This window comes from Bos javanicus, chromosome 15 (genome assembly GCF_032452875.1).
Source record: "Bos javanicus breed banteng chromosome 15, ARS-OSU_banteng_1.0, whole genome shotgun sequence".
Taxonomy (NCBI): domain Eukaryota; kingdom Metazoa; phylum Chordata; class Mammalia; order Artiodactyla; family Bovidae; genus Bos; species Bos javanicus.
This window is the reverse complement of record NC_083882.1, coordinates 31496151-31509037: the sequence shown is the minus strand read 5'-3', so window position 1 is coordinate 31509037 and position 12887 is coordinate 31496151. Positions and strand designations below refer to the sequence as shown.

The window sequence follows — 12887 nt, the reverse complement described above, 5'->3', positions numbered from 1 at the left end:
TGTATATAAGTGGCACACCACTGAAATTTAATCATTGTGACTTAATTAGGGTGAATGATTGGAGTGGTGTGGTACCAACAGCTGCCCAACTTCTGGAAGCAGTATTCAGTATGCGTGTGTTAAGAACATGTGTCAACCTGAGTTCAAATCCCAGCCCTGCCCTGTGTTAGCTATGGGGACTCAGTTTCCTCACTGGTAAAAATGGGGAGAGAGCCTATTCTTTGGGCTACAATAAAGAAGACAAAGATAATATGTGTGAAGTGCTCAGCGCAGAATTTGGTGCATGAAACACAATAAATCTAGCCATTTATATCATTCATTCTCTCAGTAGAGGAAGTTACACAACTGAAAATCTCTACATCAAAACTTGTATACAGAAGGGTGGGTGGAGGGATAAATTCAGGCATTGGGATTAACATATAAAGTGAAGTCATTCAGTCGTGTCCGACTCTGCGGCCCCATGGACTGTAGCCTACCAGGCTCCGCTGTCCATGGGATTTTCCAGGCAAGAATACTGGAGGGGGTTGCCATTTCCTTCTCCAGGGGATCTTCCCGACCCAGGGATTGAACCCGGGTCTCCTGCATTGCAGGCAGATGCTTTACCCTCTAAGCCACCAGAGAAGACCCTACCCCATATATGTTAAGACCCACCAGGGATTAACATATATACACTACTATATAAAATAGGTAACTAACAAGGACCTACTGTGTAGCACAGGGAGCTAAACTCAGCTGTTTGTAGTACTGAGGGAAAAGAATCTGAAAATGACTGTATATATACATGTAACTGAATTGCCGTGCTCTAACACCTGAAACTAACATGGTATTATAAATCAACTGTACTTCAATTTTTTAAAGTTAAAATAAATCATAAAAGTAGTTACTCTGTCTAAATATAAAGAAAATTGTATGCAAATGTTCCAAGCAGCATTATTCATAATAGCCAAAAAGTGGGGACACTCATCCATCAACTCATGAGTAGACGAACAGAGACGCAGTATATAGTTACAATGGAGTATTATTACAAAAAATAAAAAAGAATAAAGTGCTGATGTATGCCACATCGTGGATGAACCCTGAAAACGTGCTCGGTGAAAGAAACCAGACACAAAAGACCACCTGTTAAAAGACACCCTTTATATGAAATGTCCAGAACGGGTGAACCCACAGAGACAGAACGTAGATTAGTTGTTGCCCAGCTGTGGCGGCGGCGGTGGGGAGGTTAGGGGGAAGGAGAGTGACTGCTAACGCATACAGTGTTTTTTATTCTGGGGCGGGGGGGCATGTGACAAAAATGTCTTAAAATTGATCACGGAGATGGCTGCACAACTCTGTGAATATACTGAAAGCCGCTGAATTGTATACTTTAAATGGGTGAGTTGTGTGCTATATGAATTATATCTCAATATAAAGCTGTTACAAGAATAAAATAAGAAAGATCACGCTTATCTCACTGAGGTTGAAGCCTCAGAAGAGCAACACGGAGAATCAAGCCAAATAGATTTCGCTGAAGTGAGGCCCCGGAATCCCTGTGGCTGGTGTGAGCAGAGATCAGGTTCTGTGCTGTTTTTTCTGTATGAAACTCCCCTGTTTCCCTCTTCTGACCCATTTTCCACACCAAAACCAGGACACAGAATATGACAAAGCAATTTTTTTTCCTGATTTGTGGGTTTATTTATAGGTATAGCCTTATTGAGCGATACAAATTAGACTTCGTTTACAATGGTTGGTAATACATGGGGCGACAGAGGGGCACCCCTAGACCTAGGCAAGGAACTTCTGTAAGTCAGGTGGCAAAGTCCATGCACACCTGAGAGAGTGGCCAGAGGACCTTAAATGTATGACTGATGAGCCCAGGGACACCTAAAATTCCTAGCCAGGTTGCCTTAGGGAAGCAAGACCAGAATGAGATTATTATTTATGAAGAAACCTGGACAATTACACTGCGCTGTCCCAGGAAGAAGACTTTGGGAGTGGAAGGGAAGTGGGGCAGCCCAGAGCAGTGGTTCTCAAATGGTGTTCTTTGGAGGGCCTCTGGGTTCCTTCAAGAAGGGGTTCATGGAGGTCTCTAGCCTCACATCAGCTGCAATTAATACAACCTCCACATCTGTCAGTTTTAGATATTGGAGTTCCACAAAAAACGTGATGTGGGGAAAAAAGGTTTCACTGTTAAAAATATCATAGAAACCATTAGCCCAGACCTAGTGCATAGAAAAGAGACACTTAAAAAATGTCAGGAATTGGCAATGGCATTTCCTGGGAAAGAGGCATGAGTCATGGGAAAGAGGCATGGGTCTATGGCACGAATCTAATGTTAACAGGGACACATCCAGTGACCACTTTAGGGTAAGTCCTGGTGGACACAGTCTCACTTACTGTATCTGGGAATTCCATGAGAGTGTGTTTTCTGTGTTGTCCTCATTTGGAGATGAAAAAAAAACCCAAAACAGATCACAGAAGGCAAGCGACCTTCCCTCATTCACAGGGCTGGTGAGTATAGAGGAGGGAGGGGATCCCAGGTGGGTCTCATATGGACCCTGTGCCCTTAACCACAGGGCACATTTCTTCTAACAAAACTTGTCTTCCTGGGGATTTGCTGCTGAGAAGCAGTGGTCTAGGCAGGTGTGTCTTGGCTCACATGGCTATAAGAAAACACCATCGAGTGGGTGGTATTTATTTCTCATTTATTTCTGGAGGCTGGGGAGGAGACCAGCGTACCAGCATGACAGTGTGGAGTGGGGTCCTGCTTCCTGCTTTGCAGAGGGCTGTCTTCTCCTGATGTTCTCACACGGCAGAGAGAGGGAGATCAGCTCTCTGGGCACTCTGAATAGGGTACTGATCCCATCACGGGGGCCCCACCTTCATGACCTCACTGAAACCTAATCACCTCCCAAAGCAGGGAGGGATAAATTAGAAGTTTGGGCTTACCAGATACAAATGACTATCTGTAAAATAGATAAATAAGGGGCTTCCCAGGTGGTGCTACTGGTAAAGAACCTGCCTGACAATGCAGGAGACATAAGGCAGATGGGTTCAATCTTTGGATTGGGAGGATCCCCTGGGGGAGGACATGGCACCCCGCTCCAGTATTCTTGCCTGCAGAATTCCATAGACAGAGGAGCCTGGCGGGCTGCAGTCCCTAGGGACTCAAAGAATCAGACACTACTGAAGTGACTTAGCACGCACCTACCAAGGAACTATATTCAATATCTTATAATAAACTGTAATGGAAAAGAATCTGAAAATGAATATACGTGAGTGTGTGTGTGTTTTGGCCAAAACTTCATGTGGGCTTTCCATAAGATGTTATGAAAAAGCCAGAATGAATCTTTTTGGCCAACCCAATATATGTAACTGAATCACTTTGCTGTACACTAGAAATTAATACAATAGTGTAAATCAACTATACTTCAATTTAAAAAAAAGATGTGTGCTATGGACTGAAATATGGTCCCCCCCCCCCCATTCATTTCTTAAAGCCTTAATCCTCAATGTGATTGCATTTAGAGATACGATCTTTAAAAGGTAATTAAACTTAAAAGAGGTTATAGGGTTGGGGTCTGATCTGACATGATTAATACCCTTAGAGAAGGTTCCTTCTCCCATCCCCAAGCCAGGAAGCAGGCTGTCATGAGGAACTGACCCTGCTGCTGGAATCTTGACCTCAGACTTGCAGCCTCTCAGTTCAGTTCAGTCACTCAGTAGTGTCCAACTCTTCGCGACCCCACGAATCGCAGCATGCCAGGCTTCCCTGTCCATCACCAACTCCCGGAGTTCACTAAAACTCACGTCCATCGAGTCGGTGATGCCATCCAGCCATCTCATCCTCTGTCATCCCCTTCTTCTCCTGCCCCCAATCCCTCCCAGCATCAGAGTCTTTTCCAATGAGTCAACACTTCGCATGAGGTGGCCAAAGTACTGGAGTTTCAGCTTCAGCATCATTCCTTCCAAAGAACACCCAGGGCTGATCTCCTCTAGAATGGACTGGTTGGATCTCCTTGCAGTCCAAGGGACTCTCAAGATTCTTCTACAACACCACAGTTCAAAAGCATCAATTCTTCGGCGCTCAGCCTACTTCACAGTCCAACTCTCGCATCCATACATGACCACAGGAAAAACCATAGCCTTGCCTAGATGGACCTTTGTTGGCAAAGTGATGTCTCTGCTTTTCAATACGCTGTCTAGGTTAGTCATAACTTTCCTTCCAAGGAGTAAGCGTCTTTTAATTTCATGACTGCAGTCACCATCTGCAGTGATTTTGGAGCCCCCAAAAATAAAGTCTGACACTGTTTCCACTGTTTCCCCATCTATTTGCCATGAAGTGATGGGACCAGATGCCATGATCTTCGTTTTCTGAATGTTGAGCTTTAAGCCAACTTTTTCACTCTCCTCTTTCACTTTCATCAAGAGGCTTTTGAGTTCCTCTTCACTTTCTGCCATAAGGGTGGTGTCATCTGCATATCTGAGGCTATTGATATTTCTTCCCGCAATCTTGATTCCAGCTTGTGCTTCCTCCAGCCTTTAGAACTTGAGAAATAAATGCCTATTGTTGAAGCCACCAAGTCTATACTGTTTTATTATGGCAGCCCAACCTAACGTAGACAGGACACCGGCCAGCCACGTGACACAACACAGTGAACTCACACAGGGTCACAGGACACACTTTGAGATAGAAGGATCATGGCCGGGGAGGGGAAGAGGGCGTATGGAAACTGGACACTGAGGGGCACACGAGAGCCCCTTGGCAGGAGGCACTCAGGACTTGTCCTCAGAGGTACCTGGCAGGTTCTCACCAGCTCACTAAGATCCACAACCCAGCCCTCTCTTCCCAACTCCCATGCCTTCCTGGGCACAAGTTTTCATTAGGTTTTAGACAATGATTAATTTCTGACTGGGAACAACCTCAACTGGGTGGTTGGCTGGCATCGAGTATTATTGGGAGCAGAAGAATTAAGATGACAAGAACCAGATTCCCAGGCTGCGGGCAGCAAGACGAGGTACATGCGCAGGCCTCCTTGGGACGTCAGAGGAACACGTCTGCAGCAGGCGTTACCGAGAGGCACACTTGCTGTCCACCTGTCGCCTGCAGGGCCTGGGGGTGAAGGAGAGCAGCTGGTTCAGGACTGAACTGGTAGCCGCTGCTCCTGACCTTCATCCCCAGGCCTGGCTGTGCAGCTGGGCCAGGGGGCTGAGTCCCCAGCCACCACCCAAGAAGGAGCCCCATCATCTGGTACATCCTCCATCCCTGGGGACTGCTCTGCAGGGGTGGAGGGGGGGGTCTGGCTCTGAAGCAAAGGCCAAGATGATTGAGGAGACCCAATCAGGAATCAGGGTCTGCCCCCTTTCCAGCCGTGTTGTTGTTTAGTCGCCAAGTCATGTCTGACTCTTTGCAATCTCATGGACTGTAGCCCGCCAGGCTCGTCTGTCCATGGGATTTCCCAGGCAAGTATGCTGGAATAGGTTGTCATTTTTTTCTCCAAGGGATCTTCCTGACCCAGGAATCGAACCCATGTTTCCTGCATTGGCAGGCAGACTCCTTACCACTGAGCCACCAGAGAAGCCCTTTCCAGCCATGGGGACTGTGTAATGACTCTTCAAACCCACATGGACTCAACATGACTCCTTCCTGCCCAGGGAGCCATGACCCGTCACATTTCCACCAGCCTTTCTCCCCACGACCAAGAGCTTTACCCTCTGCTAGCATCTCTGAGTTCTAAGGAAAGGGTGGCCTCCTGGCCCTGCCCACCTGCGCCCAGGTGCCCCGCCATGTTCTGGGCCCATGCCTACATCCACTCTGGAGAGGATGCCTGCCCCAGGGGGCTGGCAGGCCGGGGCTGCCCCCTGTATGCTTTCCTACTCACCCCAGTGGGTGTGGCCACGACCACCGAGGGGAAGGTGCGTGATCTCTGACCCTCTTGAAGCCCTTAAACCTCCCCATTGTCTGAAGGGTTGGTCCCAATCCAGTCTCTAGGATGGCATCGAATCCTCCACACCTTTCTACCTACAGCACCCCTCCCACTCCCATGGTGACAGTGCCTCTGTGCTAGGACCTGGGCTGGCCTGTTATGGTCCTTCCTCCAAGCCTTTGCTGACCACAGGTGGTCCAGTGGTTAAGACTCCTCACTTCCAATACACTGATCCCTGGTTATGGAACCAAAGGCCCACATGCCATGCAGCGCAGCCAAGAAATAAATAACAGGGCTCCCCTGGTGGCTTGGTAGTAAAGAATCTGCCTGCCAGTGCAGGAGACACGGGTTCGATTCCTGGTCCAGGAGGATCCCATTTGCCGAGGAGCAGCTAAGCCTGTGTGCCACAGCTATTGAGTCTGTGCTCTAGAGCCGGTGCTTTGCAACAACAGAAGCCACCACGATGAGAAGCCCGTGCACTGCAACTAGGAAAAGCCTGCACAGCAATGAAGACAGCACAGCCAAAAATAAACGAATAAATAAAAGTATTTTTTAAAAAGAAACAAATAATAAACTAATTTTTTTAAGAGAAAAATGAGTCTCCCCTGACTCCCCAGCCCGCTACTCTCCTTGGATTTCCACGCACTACCTTGGAGGGGTATTTATCTTTCCATTTCTATCTGTGAGCTTCCTCATCAAGCTTGTGCCTTAAAAGCCCAGAACTAAAAACAGAAAAGCCCAGAGCTATTCTTCCTTCTTTTGAAACTCCCCAGATTCCCCATCCCACATCAATCCCCTCTTCTTAGAACTCCCACAGAAACTTCTCTGTACCTTTCCTCAGAGAGTAACCACTTCTGGCTTTCTATTATTTATCACGCCTATTTGTCCATCTTTTCTCCTCCAGATGGTTGGCTCCCTGAGGTGAAGGCCACGCTTGATTCATCTCTGCAACTGTGCAATTCCAGACTCACACATGCATGGAGTCCTTAATGAATGGTACTGAGTGAATAAATAATGCAAGGCCACTGATTTTCATGCCCTACAGCCAGGAGCAGACATTGGGCTGGGAGCAGTAGGCATTAGATGAGGTATGGACTGGACACAGCTCCTATGCCCGGGCTTCCAGGACGGAGGACCCATGCAGAGCCCTCCTCCCCGCAACTAGGGCTCTCCTGCTCTCTGCTCACCTGTGTCCATCAGAGCGGGGCTTGTCCTCCCTCTACAACTTCTCAGCAGCCCACAAGTGACTCCTTAGATTGAAAAATCAGACTCTTTAATCCCTTGGTTCTTCCTGATCGTCTGGTGAAGAATTCAAAAAGCTTTGATACTCTACCTCTTTGAGGTGGGAATAAAGAGATTTTACTAGAGAGTCTTTATAGGCAGTATCTATAACACGCCTACATCTGTTAGAGCCGTGTAGCAGCAAGAAGAGGAGGCCTTGTGAGCCTCCAGGGAACCAGCTGACTTTGCGCCAGAGCCAAGCCCCGGGCTGCTTGTCCCCCAGGGGCCCCGGCCCACCTCCACCATCACTCATCGGGTACATCTCACTCCCCGTGTCCTCCCAGCACCCTTTGTTTCGCCCTCGTTGGTCTCAGTCATCCCTCTGGCTGGTGGCAATTGCACCACTGTGCAGGCTGCTCCCACCACAAGCTCACACCCTGCCCCTCACCTGGGGGGCAACACGGCACCACCGCCCTTGTCCTCTCACACTACAGGGTATCTGTTTCTCGGATGGCACTACAGATGGGGCAGAAACAATAGAACTTGATTGTTCCCCCAGTTCTGGAAGCTAGAAGTTCAAGATCAAGGCATCAGCAGGTTTGGTTTCATTTTGAGGCCTCTCTCCTTGGCTTGCAGACGGTCGTCTTCTCCTTACATATTCACTTGGTCTTTTCACTGCGTGAGTCTGGAGTCTGTGTCTTAATCTCTACTTAAAAGGGCATCAGTCATGTTGGCTTGGGCCCCACCCATAGGACCTCACTTTTGAAGATTCCCTGGAGAAGGGAATGGCAATCCAATCTAATATTCTTGCCTGGATAATCCCTTGGACAGAGGAGCCTCACGGGCTACAGTCCATGGGGTCACAAAGAGTTGGACAAGACTGAGAAACTAACACCTCTTTAAGGACCCTATGTCCAAATACAGTCACACCCTGAAGTACTGAGTGTTGGGGTGTTAACATAAGGATTTGAGGGGGGTATACAATTCAGGCCAGAACATGGACCTTCACATATAGCCGCTGCCTATTCTCAACTCCTCACTTTCAGCCTGCTGGCTCGCTAAGCCGAGGCCTCCCTCGGTGAACCCCTCAGTCTTGTGCCCCCACCTCTTTCCCTCGGGCTCAGATGTCAGGAGTCATGCTAGGAGACCCCCCACCTGCCCACCTCTCTGTCTCACCACGCTTCCCTGCTCTTCTTTATCTTTCAGTGTCTTTCCCAGATGCCCTCATTCCTCTCCACTAAAACATGGCCAGGGGACTTCTCTGGTGGTCTGGTGGTTAAGACTCTGTGCTCCCAAGGAAGGGGGCCTGATTCAATCTCTGGCCAGGAAACTAGATCCCACATGCCACAACTAAAGATCCTCCGTGCCACAACTAAGACCCGGTGCGGCCAAATAAATAAATATATTTACTAATCAATTAATTAAACAAAACATGGTCAGAGCCCTCCCTTCCCATCCAGACCCCCCTGACTACACTGACCTAGCTGGTCATCTCACCCTCCTTTCACTCCATCTTCAACTTCAGCCAGGCTTCTCCAGTGATTACTCAAAGTTTGCTATTCATTCCACATTTTTCTTGACCCCTCATACTCTCCCTTCTGTCCCCACCACCCCATTCAAACTGTACCCACAAAGCAAATAACCCTCAAGAGCCATTTCTGCAAAATTGGTGGGCACAGTTGATTCCTGGTCTAGTTAAGTCCTGAGTAGCATGACTCTTTGTATCTGCCACGTGCTGTTCAAAGAGCATCATGTGTAAAGAGCATCGTGTGTATCACCTCACTTAATCCTCAAACAACTCTACGACTTACTGTCCCATTTTATAGATGAGAACACTGAGAAAGGGGATGTTGAGCAATTTGCCCAAGATTGTGCATGTATGCATGCTAAGCCACTTCAGTCGTGTCTGACTCTGAGACCCTATGGACTGTAGCCCACTAGGCTCCTCTGTCCATGGGAATCTCCGGGCAAGAATACTCCAGTGGCTTGCCATTTCCTCCTCCTCACCCAGCTCCTTACAACAGACTTAATACAGTCCATGAGCTGCTAGACTGGATCATCAGGCCACCTCCTCTGCATCTGAGGGTCCTGAGGGTTCTTTTTGGCCTGAGCCCCTCAGCTTCCATGGCTTCTAGAACACAAAGTCCCTGGGTCGAAATTTCCTCCCACTTCCCTGCCCATTCTCTCAAGGTACACATCTCTTGCCTGCCCTTAAAATACCAGGGAACCCCAGGGATCTACAGAGCTCTCTTCTCGCCTCACTCCCATGGGCTTCCTATATGATTCCACTTATAGGCTCCCCCACAGGGATGCTTGACTTATGTCCACTTGCCCAATGATCCCAGATGTCTGACATCTCGGACTTGGTAAGACCCACACTAAAAGCCCCCCCCCCCACCGCCCCCGGGGATTCTTGCTGCTACATTCCTGAGCTCAGTTAACGGTGGCACCAGCTACCCAGGCATCAGGCCTTCTCCCCAATCCCTCAACTCCCAGTTGCTTTTGAATGTCCCTCCTCAGTATCTCTCGAATCACTGTTTTTCTCTCTGGTCTCAGCTCTGCTGTTCTAGTTCAGTTCTTTGATTTCAGTGATATCACTGCAACCTTTTAACTCTCACCTTTTATTTTTAATGTTTTAATTTTATTTTTTATTAAAGTATAATTGTTTTACAATGTTGTGCCTCCAGAGTTTTAACCACCACCCAGCACTCCTCAATCACTCCCACACAGCTGTCAGTGATCCTTTTAAGGTGCAAACCCCAGCTTTTAGCTTCCAATCTCCAAACAAATGAATTACTTGATATGGCAGACAAGAGCAGGCTCTAGCTCTCCAGTCTTATACTGTGCTTCTCTGTTCATCCATCTCTACCTTTTAGAAACATTGAACCATCTGACTCACAGCACCATCTGGTACACACACACAAACACAGGCGTACACACAGGCACACACACAGGCACACACACATGCACACACAGGTACACACAGGCACACACACATGCACACACAGAGCTGCTCCATGCCCCCATACTTTAGCTCAGTCTCCTCTGCCTTCTGCCTCCTCACCTTTGCTCACTCACCACTCTTACTCAGAATGAACCCTCAGCTCAGACCTCCCCTCCTTCTGGAAGCCTTCTCTGAACACAAAAGTTTATTAAGTGTTCCAACTATGTACGTTTATAGAATTCCATGGATCTTATACTCTAATTAACAGTTTAGACTATAACTTTCACTTCATTCATTTTTTTTCTGTAGCCAGTGTCTGATAACACTTTTAAATGTTTGAGTAAAATTTGTTTTGGCTTTTGAGGAACTAGAGTCGCAAAAGAGTCAGGCACGACTTAGCGACTAAACAACAACAACGACAACAATGCCTGCTTCTACTCTTCCATAAAAATTACTATTCTGAGAAGTACCTATGTGGACAACATATTTTAACAAAGATGCAGTGAAAAAATGGTCTTTTCAACAAATGGGGCTGGAACAAATGGATATGCATGAGTTTAAAAAAAACAACTTCAAACCATGTCTTATATATGGAATAAACCCTCGCTCATACTATGTACAAAAATTAACACAAAATAGTGAAAGCTATATAGTCAAAGCTATGATTTTTCTAGTAGTCATGTATGAATGTAGAGTTGCACCATAAAGAAGGCTGAGTGCCAAAGAACTGATGCTTTCAAACTATGGTGTTGGAGAAGACTCTTGAGAGTCCCTTGGACTGCAAGGAGATCAAACCAGTCAATCCTGAAGGGACTCAACCCTGAATATTCATTGGAAGGATTGATGCTGAAGCTGAAGCTCCAATACTTTCGTCAGCTGATGAAAAGAGCCAACTCATTGGAAAAGACCCTGATGCTGGGAAAGATCGAAAGCAGGAGGAGAAGGGGACGACAGAGGATGAGATGGTTGGATAGCATCACCAACTAACTCAATGGCCATCAGTTTGAGCAAACTCTGGGACATGGTGAAGGACAGGGAAGCCTGGCATGATGCAATTCATGGGGTCACAGTCGGACATGACTGAGTTACTGAACAACGACAAACAGAAAAATAAATCACAGACTTAGAATTATAAAACTTCTAGAAGAAAATCTTTGTAATCTTGAATTAGAAAAACATTTTTTACATGTGACACTAGAAGCAAAACCAACAAATTAAAAATGGAAAACTGAACTTTATGAAAATTTAAAATGTCCGCTCCTCAAAAGACACTGTTAGTAGAACAAAAAGATAAGCCACAGACTGGGAGAAAATATTATATGCAAAGCATATACCTGATAAAAGACTTGTATCTAGAATATAAAAAGAACTCTCAAAACTCAATAAGAAGCCAAACAACCCAATTTTTAAAGATGAGCAAAAGATCCCTTTCCAACAGACATTCCAACAAAGAGGTTACATAGGTGGCAAATAACCTGTGAAACATAAAAACATCACTAATCACTGGGGAAATACAAAGTACAACCGTAATTAGATATTGTTAGAAACCCATTAGCATAGCTAAAACTTAAAAGCTCAACTGAACCAACTTGGTGAAGAGAAACTGAACCTCGAAGATGCTACTGATGAGGCTAGAAATGGGGTGTGAAAGTGAAAGTGTCAGTTGCTCAGTCATGTCTGACTCTGCAACCCCTTGGACTACAGCTTGCCAGGCTCCTCTGTCCATGGAATTCTCCAGGCAAGAATACTGGAGTGTGTAGCCATTCCTTTCTACAGGGTATCTTCCTGACTCAGGGCTTGAACCCAGATCCCCTGCACTGCAGGTGGATAATTTACTGTTTGAACCACCAGGGAAGCCCATGCTGCTGCTGCTGCTGCTGCTAAGTCGCTTCAGTCGTGTCCAACTCTGTGTGACCCCATAGAGGGCAGCCCACCAGGCTCCTCTGTCCCTGGGATTCTCCAGGCAAGGACAGTGGAGTGGGTTGCCATTTCCTCCTCCAATGCATGAAAGTGAAAAGTGAAAGTGAAGTCGCTCAGTCATGTCCGACTCCTAGGGACCCCATGGACTGCAGCCTACCAGGCTCCTCCGTCCATGGGATTTTCCAGGCAAGAGTACTGGAGTGGGGTGCCATTGCCTTCTCCGAGAAGATTGTTAGTGCCTTCATTTGTGGGGATCCTTCAGAGGGTTGTTTGGACCTTTCAGAACTTCAGTCCCTCAGTGACAGTGGCTCTAACTTGAGTTCCACTCAGCAGCACATTTGTAAAGCGACAGCAATCAACCACAAAGAGGAATATGTATAAGTGATTCACTTTGCTGTACACCTGAAACTAATACAATATTATAAATCAACTGTACTCCAATAAAGTCAAGTATATACATGCAGTTTATTGTCTGTAAATTGTGCCTCAATTTTTAAAATATGCTTGTATGAGGAAAATACTACTATTCCTCTGGTTCCCCTCTAACTTCTCCTTCCCCTCCTCTCCACCTCAGCAAATGAAACACCTTACACTTGGTGGTCTACACCTGCTGCCTCCAATTTCTCTGCATCTTCTCCATCCTGAGCTGCCACCATCTCTAGATTCACCCTCAGAAATCATCAAGGTTCTTCTTCCTTGGTTTTCAGAGTTTTGTAGCTCTCTGAGGTACCTGTGACTGGACCGTTTTCCCTGGCATCATCTTTCAACATCTGTGATATGACACCATTTTGATTTACATTCTGATCTCCTTCCTGCATGCTCAGTCACATCCAACTCTTTGTGACCCCATGGACTGTTAGCTGGCCAGGTTCCTCTGTCCACGGGATTCTCCAGGA

General features: G+C 46.9%; 1 protein-coding gene across 1 annotated transcript in view; it reads right to left on the bottom strand.

Annotated features, from left to right (window-relative positions):
• GRIK4 (glutamate ionotropic receptor kainate type subunit 4) overlaps window positions 1-12887 on the bottom strand; it is a 501670-nt gene that overhangs the window by 190724 nt on the left and 298059 nt on the right. The gene's annotated exons all lie outside the window — the stretch shown is intronic.